This window comes from Rosa rugosa, chromosome 1, assembly GCF_958449725.1.
Source record: "Rosa rugosa chromosome 1, drRosRugo1.1, whole genome shotgun sequence".
Lineage (NCBI taxonomy): Eukaryota > Viridiplantae > Streptophyta > Magnoliopsida > Rosales > Rosaceae > Rosa > Rosa rugosa.
The window spans coordinates 71,256,532-71,267,117 of NC_084820.1; the positions used below are offsets into that span (position 1 = coordinate 71,256,532).

Here is a 10,586-nt window from a genome sequence, read left to right on the forward strand (position 1 = left end):
AGAGAATGTTGGGAAAAAAGGCTGCTGAGTCTTTCAGTAAACAAGGGAAATGGAAGGTTGATGAATGATGATGAAGACCACCTATGTTCAATCTTTTATTACTGAAGGTGGCCACAAGTCTATATCTCATGCCAACTACACAGTTTTCTCGTAGTTAGCTTTTTCGCAGCTGTATAAATATGAAAGAACAATGCCAAATGTGCCATTTACATAAGTCTAATTCGGACCATCATTATCCAGTCACAATTCGGGCAATTCTACAACATTTAGAAAAAAGCCTGGTCCCAACTATTTGATCGAGTTGGCTGCATGAATCGTGGTACTATGCTTTCAAAGCACAACAGGCGCCAGAGTGATTTCTATACATGGCTATCCGAGTTGCAAGATCACTTGGTTAATTACTTAAAACAGCTACTAAAATTAAAAATCATGTTTTACCAATTGTGATTATCAAGGGAAAATTTCAGTATAAAAAAATATCGACAAATTTTGGAATGCGATGAGTGCTCCCATAGCATCTCCATAGTGTACGTCAAACTATGTCAAGGACTTCAAAAATCTCGAACGGATTTTTTTTAGATTTTCTCAGCTCTGTCTTACTAATGGTGAAATTATTGAACTGATCGAAGTTTTTGAAAACTTTGATTGTAGAGACATATTAGTATTATGAGTAAAATTTTGACTTTGAACGAAAATCTAATTTGTATAGAAAATGAGGTTCTCAAGACTTATTAGAAGATGTTTAGAAGACCCTTCCCAAACTTATTGTGCTCTTGTCAGCAAGGTTCCAATCTCTATCACCGCTTCCGCTGAAGACAAATTGATTTGGTCTCCTTCTTCATCTGGGCAGCTCACTGGTAAAGAGGCATATAGTTTCATCCTAGTTTTTTTAAAACCCACAGTTGCTCCTTTGGTCTGGGGTAAGATTATTTGGACAAAGTATGTTCCTGCTCGTATTTGTTTGTTGGTTTGGAAAGTTCTAGGAGGGCGTGTCATGTCAGAAGATTTTTTTGCAGAAAAGAGGAATAATATCTCTAACTTGATTACACTCTGTCGCTGCCATGGGGAATCAGTAGAACATATATTTCTTCATTGCAATTTTACGGCTGCTATATGGTCCCCTTATGGGGAAAGTTTGAGCTTCATGTTGTTTCAATAATCTCTATTCTTGCTCTTTTGAATTTGGGGTTGTCAGCTGGTCAAAGTTCTCGATTGCACGATGTTTGGATTGCATGTTTTACATCGACTCTTCGTTCATTTGACAGTGTAGAAACCGAGCTCGCTATGATGTATTGAAGTTAGTGTACGTGTCACAACTCACAAGCTTGCCGTTTAATTAGGGTTTTTTACTTCAACAGTATCTGAACTCTTCGAGGACTTTTGAAATGATACATGAACTTTCAAAGTTATCAATGTGATACCTGGACTCATTTTTTCGTATCAACGTCGTACCTGCGGTCGATTTCCGTCACAGAACCGTTAACTATGACCACGTGCCCAGCACGTGAGGCACTTAATGAGGTAAATTAGTCTTTTAACCCTCAAACGTATTGTTTTTATTTTTCTTTCTTTCTTTCTTTCTTTTTTTCTTTCTTGTTTTTCTTTTTCGACATCTTCTTCCCTCTGATTTGTCCCCTCCGATTGGAAGCCATGGCCGCAAATCAGATCTCACCTTCTCTCTCAACCACCCAACCCTTTCCAAGCACTACCTGACTACAACCACATTGAACTCAGCTAGATCGATATGGCTACCTTGCAAAAATTCAAGCTCCTCGCCACTCAATGCCCCGTCATCGCCTGAAGCCCCACGCGCAGCCCATCCGCCAGCTCCGTCATCCACCTCCGCCGCCGTAAAACCCTCAGATTGTTCCTCACCTACCCCGACTGCCGCCGATTGCCTCGCCGAAGTACCTCGTCCGATGCTCCCACTAAGTACTGATATTACAGCCGCAAATAACCAAAGGCCGGTTCTTTTTTGGACAAATTGATTAGAAGCTGGAATCAGTGAAATGATCATTGCCCCATTGTTCGATAAATCATATACATATAGATATAGTTATACACAGACACGCAGTCGCGGAAAAATCAGTTTTGGGTTTTCTCCCATCATCACCATCCTTCGGCTTTTCGCCGCTGTTGAGAGAGAGAAAGAGAGTTGCAGAGAGAGACTCTCAGTCTCCTTCACTTTTGCAGATTTTGATTCAATTACAAAGACACGGACTATTTTTGAAGTTCATGAACTTATGCTGTGATGTTAGTTGCGGTGAGGAAGCCGAGTGCCATGACGGCGTGGCCCGCCTTCGTCATATCTCCTGCAAGCTGCACAAGAAGGTCTGGATTGTCGCCGGCCATATTCTCTCTCTCTCTGATCTCTCTGTCTGAAATCTCAGGTAAATTCCAAGTCTCAGATCTTGAGGCCAAGAGTCGTGAAACCGTCTACACCGCTCCGACCTGCAATAAATTCAGAGAAGCGAAGCCGTCGAGCAAGTTGTGCTTGGAGAACTCTGACGAGATGGAGTCCCTGGCGGTGTCCGTCCATCAGAGAATTGGATTCAAGTTTTGCTTTGGGTTTTGCATTTTGCTAGGAAATGTCATCATCCCATCTGATTGCATTTTGCAGATGAAAAAGGAAATAGAAATGGAGAAGAAGAATTGAAGGTACGACGGGACACGTGAAGAATTAAAGAAAGTGGGAAATGTCATTTTTACCCTTATTTTGTGCCTCACGTGCTGGGCACGTGGTCATAGTTAACGGTTCTGTGACGGAAATCGATCGCAAGTACGACGTTGATACGAAAAAATGAGTTCAGGTATCACATTGATAACTTTGAAAGTTCAAGTATCATTTCAAAAGTCCTCAAAGAGTTCAAACACTGTTGAAGTATATACTTTTGAGGGTAAATTAGTCTTTTAACCTCATTAAGTGCCTTACGTGCTGGGCACGTGGTCATAGTTAACGGTTCTGTGACGGAAATTGACCGCAGGTACGACGTTGATACGAAAAAATGAGTCCAGGTATCACATTGATAACTTTGAAAGTTCAGGTATCATTTCAAAAGTCCTCGAAGAGTTCAAACACTGTTGAAGTAAAAAACCCTAATTTCTAATACTGTAGCAGCCTCAAGTCATTTGTCTTCGGGTTGCATGTTCAACAATTTACAAAAGTTTTGTGTAATTAAAAGAATGGGTGCTATATGCAAGCCATGTCGGGCGCTTTAGATTAATGAAGTAAATTGGTTAACCCCCTTTTTAGCTGGATCAAAGTTAAAACTAATGGTGTATAGAAAATGGACTCTAATTAAGCTAACAATATATGATGGTGTTCATAGAGACTACAAAGTCTTGGTTTTAGGTGTGTTCTCTTCTACTCTTATTCCTGTTATAACCAATCAGTATATATGAATACAAACAGAATATATAACAACAAATAATCAAAAATAAGCTGCTTATGCTCTTGTTAACTATGATAAAAATGCACTTAACGAAAAAAAAAAAAATTAACGATGTTATTAACGCGGGATACTACCATACTATCTGAGAGAGTTGAGTGAGATAGCAAAAACCAAATGTTTAAAATAAAAAGGTTTATAGAAAAAAAAAATGGTGTTGGGCTCCTACTTAAACTCTATCTATATTAAAAGGTACTGTCATTTTCCTTCCCTTAAATCCTGATGTAGTTTGGTCTGTCGAAGGCCGTTGTAAATTCTCGTAGGGTTGTTCCTAAACCTAATCGAGTCTGGTCTCTCTGTCATTTCCAAATGACCAAATCCTTGTCCTAGACGGATTGGAATTAAGGGTCTTCCTAAAATTGTATATATGTACACAGAAGCCTCGATCTTTAGGGGATTATGGAGGTACCTGATTATTGTCACGCTGCGGTGCAAAAACAGGAAGGCAACCTCAGAGGGTCTTTGGAGGAGGACAAGCTTCCTATCATATTGCAGTTCTATAAGGCATGCATATTGCACAGAGCGGTCAGCGATCCAGGTGTTCTTGAAGCCCCCAGTACTTTACTAGAGCAAAGAGAGATTTGGGTAAAGTTTTCTCATTTCAAGCAACAATTATCCAATAACTACGACAGTAATAGGGAGTATGAAGCGCTCATCTCCGAGTCTCTTTCGAGTATGGGTGTGCCCCAAGATGAGCATCCTGCTGCTGTTCACAAGCTATTCCAGGCGGTTGAGGCCGCCGTCGACCCCGACCTCCCTGTTGTAGTGGGTGTGTTTGACACAACTCACCGCATCATTGGTGATGGGGATGGACATGAATCATCAGGTAGGCCCAATTCGATTCCTGCGAGCAGATCGTCAATCGAGGGTTTGGAGCAAGTGACACTCGATACTGATATTATCACATGCTCGCCCTCCTGTGCTATTTGTTTGGAGGATTTTGAACAAGAACCCATTACTCGGTTGCCCTGCCGACACCATTTTCATGTACACTGCATTGTTCAATGCCTGGAGATCAGCCACACGTGTCCCCTCTGCCGATACCCTATGCCAACAGAAGAAGATTAAGCCCTGCCTGTACCCCCCATCAGTCCCTGCTCAACCTGCCAAGATTAAGAGGCGCTTGCTGCTGTCTTATCAATTACTAGTCTTGTAAATTTAAAAAAAAACGTATCATCTTTTATTTACTCTGTATTGAACTATGTATGTGGGATTCTCCACTCTGTTTGCTTTATTTGTAATAAATTTGTACTTGCTATGCTATGCAATTTGACATTGGTTCTTCAGGAACACCTACTTTTGGGTTTAATTATGATTCTTTGCTATCTGTTTGCAATCTATCATCTTTTATTTCTTTTGTTGAGAGCATTGCTAATGCCAATAAAGCATCAGCAACTTTTGTTGTGTGCTTCTTATAAATCTCTCTCCCTAGAATATCCCAGTGGCCAAATGATGAAGGTAAACTGAGTTTAATAAGATACCAATACATTACCATTCTGAACATATGTTGTTTCAACTCTAAATCTTTGGTATCATGATCGGCAAGGATAATATGCTCAGTGAAACCCTAGGTTTCCACTGTATATTCCATATTGTTATCTTAAAAAGAGAACACCAGTTGCTGTATGGTTACATGTTTCTCATTTGGCAAATTGTTTAGGATTCGAATAGGACCGAAGATGATCCTTATTTGGCATATTGCACAAAGTTGCTTATGTTGGTCCAGAATCCTTATTTTGCTTCTTAATTTATGTTGCTGTTGCAATCATCAAATTGGATTGGAAATGGAAATATGATTTTGAACTCATGCATACCTATCCTAAATCGCTAATTCTGTCTATAAATAAGTCGGTTCTGTTCTTATGTTCACTTTACTGTTCATCTTCGGTGAAGATATTACTTTACACATGACCTGGATTCAATATCTGATTTCTTTCAGTACTAGGTGGCCAGTCGGCTGCTGCAGTTTTATGGTTTCTGCAATGTATGTTTTTCTTGTATTATTAAAATGCATGTATGACCATCATTGAGTAAAGTAAATGACTTCTCAGATAGGGAATACATGTTCTACTTTGCTTCTCTTTTAATTAGTGCCAACCCTGAAACAATCATTAGTTGGCTAGCAGGATAAAATGCCAATGTGAAAAAGACTTGACTAAGCATATTTTCTCACCACCATCTGGACACTACAAAGCATCTTCACATATTGCAGCATATCCATCTTCCTCTGTTGCTTGACCTCCATCTAGACCTACCAAGCATCTTTACATATTGCAGTATTCTCATCACTTAATTTTCATCATGCAGGTGATAGATACCATTTTGATGGCTTGTTTGTTTATATTTTGGCTTTGACAGAAACTGTTTATCACTTGTACATTCTTCCTAGATGCATATGAATGTTACGCCTCTTGGTAGATTTGAACAGTGAAAAAACTGCTGTTGACTCTGGTCATATTGACAGATGGTCAAATCTGGTGTGTGGTGTTGTGCTGGTTTAGCAATCCCAGAGTCCACCCGAGTTTTGAAAGCATATTTCCACACTTAGTTGTAAGTTGTAAATAAGCTTGATTGTAATAGGTCATTCATTGACAGGTTTCTTGATGTGATGTAGCTACCCTGTTGATGGTCCATTAATGAAAGACTGGAGAGTTGGTCGAGCTCCTGGCCATAACAGAATTCCCAACAGTATTGTATTGGATTCCCATTATTGATTTTTCTGGGGTTGATCTCAGAATGAGACGAAGAAGGCTAGTTATGATGAGACTAAAAATGCTATCAAGTAAGAATCAGGCCAGTCACTATGACATACTTTAGCTAAAGAGTTGCTTAGCTTTCTATATTTGGTGGATCTATATGCCTATTTTCATTTTGATGATTTCAAAATTTGCTGACATCTCCTTGTCTGAATTTTCTTTCAGTTGTAAATTGCAGGAAAGAATCTGAGGGTAACTTAAAGGGAATCCTTGGATACATGGACAACGATGTAGTGTCCCACTGACTTTGTGGATTGCCACAGGTGATAGTGTTCATGATTATTGCTGATCCTTGCCTCTGTAAAACCTGCCGTACTTGATTTTATGCCTGCCCTATTTCTTCAGTTAATCAATTGATTTAGGCTCTGAGGAGTACATACATGTTATGCTACAGGTGAAGCATTTTCAATGGCAAGGTTGCAATTGTGAATGACAACTTTGTGAAGCTTGTCACTTGGTATGACAATGAGTCGACTTACAGGTAATACAACAATTTCATTAGCATATGTAGATTTCTTGACATCAAGCACCTTAAACGCGGTTCTCTGACAGAAATGGTTTGTTGCAGTTACATTACTGAATTTTTTGCTTCTGTCTCTATGAACCAACGGATGGTAAAGCAATCTCTTGCATATCCGCCACTATTGGATTTTCTGTACAGGTTAGAAAAGACTGGTATTGACTATAATATTGTGATGCCTGTAATAAGGTTTGGTTTGATGAGGATAACGATGTCAGATGCTTCTCTGTCGACTCTGATGCATATATGGTTTGGTGGAAGGATCCTAGTTACTATAAGGATGTCCAACTCTAAAGCAAATCATTGGGGTTTGTCGTGATTTGCATGGGGTTTAGTTGCTTCGGCTAGCCAGCTGCGTGTTTTTAGAAAGGGAAAAGTAAAAAAAAGAGTGGTACTTTTGTCTGTTTTCGATTGTCTCTAATAATATCTGTTTTATTTTTGGTGCCAATTAGTTCCTGACATCAGAAACAGAAGTTTTGTAGTGTGGGACAAAACATAGCATATGAAGGTGACAAATAAAATAAAGGTTTTTTGTGGAGGGCATGTCTTGATTTCTGATCTTTGCAGCAAATCATGTGAGGAGACGTACTGGCCATCATGGGATATGTTTTTGCTGTGATTTGGAGGAAGAGTCAACAGTTCATTGTATTTGTAGTTGCGAAGCTAGCAAGAGGATTTGGAAGTATAGTTTTTTTGTCTGGGGTGTGGAAGAGAGGGTAAGAGCCAACTTTTTCTAGATCTTTTTCTACATGTTACTGCTACCTCTTCTACAGAGGAACTAAGATTATTTGGGGTGACAGCTTGGCTGATCTGGAAGAATAGAAATAACCAGAAACATGGTGGAATTGTGTTGCGAGGAGATAAGGTGATCAATCAAGCGGAGTGGCTTTGTAACTATGATCAGGCCCAGACACTCACGGTAAGCACGTGATGACAACAGGTGAAGAGTTGTAGCTAGCTAGTTGGAGGGCTCCATGTTATTCCAGGCTGAAATTAAATATTGACGCGGCAGTGAATAATCGAAACAGACGCACAGGAAGAGGAGCAGCGGTGAGGAATGCAGAAGGCAAGCTGATGTGTGCGATGTCACAATCTTTTGTTAGTAGATTAACCCCACATGCTTCGGAGGCTCTAGCGGTTTTGTATGGAATGAGACTATGCCAACATGAGGGTTATAAGCGAGTCGAAGTGGAAAGCGATGTTCTTAATGTCATTTCAGCTCTAAATAGAGACAGAATTGATCTAAGCCATGAAGGTTCGTTATTTGAGGAAATTAAGCTCTTGAAGTCAGAATTTGACGAAGTTATATGGAGGAAAATACCGACACAAGCTAATAGAGCTGCTCGTTCCTTGGCAAAAGAGGCTGTTACTGAAATTGGCACAAGATGTTGGTAGGGAGTTTTTTTATTTTTTTTATTTTTATTTTTATGACAATTTTGGTAGGGAGTTGCCTCCCCTTGGTTTGAAGGAATTTTGAAAGATGATCTTTCCAGTTGATGTATTGGGCGTTGTTGCTCTCTTGTTTATAATTGACCAGTTACTGATAATAATAATAGAAACCAAGGAAATGACATTCTGACTAAAAACAGGTTGGCACTTGCCACATTATTTCTTTCCTTGGATGAAACAAAGTTCTCTAGATAATTTTATCAAATTTTACAGAAATACTGATAATTAATCAGCCTTATTCTACATAGATTTTAGTCTAGGTCTTCTTGGATTGATGAATTTTTTCTCTTCTTGAAAAAGAAAAACTGTTGAGGCGTTCCCCTATAAAGGGCCGCACATACAAAGCCTATATATCTCAAATTTACACCCCAAACTCAGCTATTAGTGACGATTGAACACAAAATTTCTGTTGCTTAATCACAAGCCACTTAAAAGAGTCAAAGCCTTCTAATCCTGGTACTTTTTCGTGCATGCCTATACCAATTTTTATTTTTATTTTTTCAGATGTCACTGATAATTCCGTTCTACTAGTTGACAATGCCTGGGGAGCCATTTTTAAAGTTAGCAATGATGGGAAATTCACCAAGTCATTGCCGTAGAGGGAGAAAGTTGAGCTCAGCCGCATTTATAGGGAGCGCACAATATGATGGCATTATATCATCCTATTAATGAAATTTTTGTTTTCTTTCAGAGACACAGTAAATGACTATAATTCAAACATGATTTGATCTTGAGATCAAAGATCAGGTTACACTCTCTCTTTTTATTTTTTATCAAATGAAGATTTATCTTTATAACTAATGTCTAGTATTCAATCAAAAAAAAAAAAAAAAAACTAATGTCTAGTATTCCTTGATAAAAAAAAAGAAAAAAAAAATTCTGAATTTAAGTAAAAGTGTAATTAGAAAAAATTTACCAAATGAACAGAGTTATTAATAAACTGAATGTAAATAATAAGATAAATTTCTTCGGTGTGATTTGTTACATTGAATTTATTATTGGAATATTTAATAAATGAATTTTGATAATATGACTACTGATCAGTATTGAAAACGTCAAAATTTTCATTACTATATTTTATATTTGGACGAACTAATTTAATTATTATAAATTAAACTTGAGAAAAAAAAAAAATATATATATATATATATATAATAGAACATTGAAAATAACGATGCAGCCCTCAAGGGTCGATTATCAATTCATGTAGCCGTTTGAAAAGGGAAAATGGTCCGTACGGTACCCGAACTTTATAAGGAGGTAACTTTTGGTACCTGAACTTCAAAAAATATCAATACGGTACCTGAAGTTCTTTGCCCGACCGAGAATCGATACATATGGCCGTTAGCTCCGTTACGGAGGTTGCCAGGTGGCAATTTTAAACCTAAAATGACCAATTTACTCTTTACTCTCTCTCTCTCTCTAGTCTTGTCGCCTTCAACCCGAAAGCCCAAAGCTTGAACTACAAGAACATGAAGAAAAAGAAGAAGAAGAGTCTATGGACAACAAGCCCCAAAACGACGATGATCCGATAGGGGAAGACACCTCCTCCGTTAGCCCATCTGTTGTGTTCTGTATTGGGGTCAAGCAACCCTGTTTTTTTTTTTTTTTTTTTAGAAGAAACCCAAGTCCGATTTGCAGCACAAGATGAGCGTTCTTGAGCTTGGTCGCAATTTTAGGTATAATTTCAGGTGCAGCCCTCGCATTCGTATGGCCTTCTTTTCCTTATTGATATTTCAATGTCTTCAATCTTCATTTGGGCTGCTGAGCTCTGTAATTTGCTCATGTTTCTGGGTTTTGGGTGTTTAATGATGCGTTTTCACCATTGGTGGTAGTTGGGTTTGTGTGTAATTCTGGTTTGCTTTCGCAAAATGCTTACTTTCTTGTTCTTGATTATTACATGTGAATTGTGATGGGGCTGCAGTTGAGATTTTGGGTTAATTTTGATAATTTTGACTTAATTGTGGTTAATCTCCTTCAAAACGCTTTGATCCCTCTGATTTTGTTGTTAACTGATATCTCTGATGCCTTTTTTGCAGTCATAGCCTTATAGAGATTCTCAATAGCCAAAGAGGAGCCACCATTCTGGTTAGCAAAAGAAAAGCCGCGATCGATCAGAGGGAGAAAAAGCTACAGTACAAAAGAAAAAAGAAAAAAAACAAGAACAAGAAACAGATCGAGCAAATAGAATGACAATCAAACAAGGAAATTAAAGAAGTGTGCGTACCTCAATCTCCTTTGTTTATGGATGAAGCTAGTTGGTCCCAAAATCTTGAGTTTAATTAAAGAACATAGGAAGAGACAGAGGGGGGGGGGGGGAATCAGGCATGAAAGGACGAAAATATCCTTCAAAAATTACCATCTGGCAAGCTCCGTCTTAGGTACCGTATTGATATTTTTTAAAGTTCAAAT

The 10,586-nt window shown here is 38.5% G+C and overlaps 1 long non-coding RNA gene across 1 annotated transcript; it reads left to right on the forward strand.

Moving 5' to 3' along the window:
* Positions 1 to 5,880: 5,880 nt before the first annotated feature.
* LOC133707756 (uncharacterized) lies at positions 5,881 to 7,092 on the forward strand. Its single transcript, XR_009845265.1, has 4 exons — positions 5,881 to 6,231; positions 6,371 to 6,468; positions 6,600 to 6,686; positions 6,774 to 7,092. It is a non-coding gene; the product is annotated as an uncharacterized LOC133707756 (long non-coding RNA).
* The last annotated feature ends 3,494 nt before the right edge of the window (positions 7,093 to 10,586 follow it).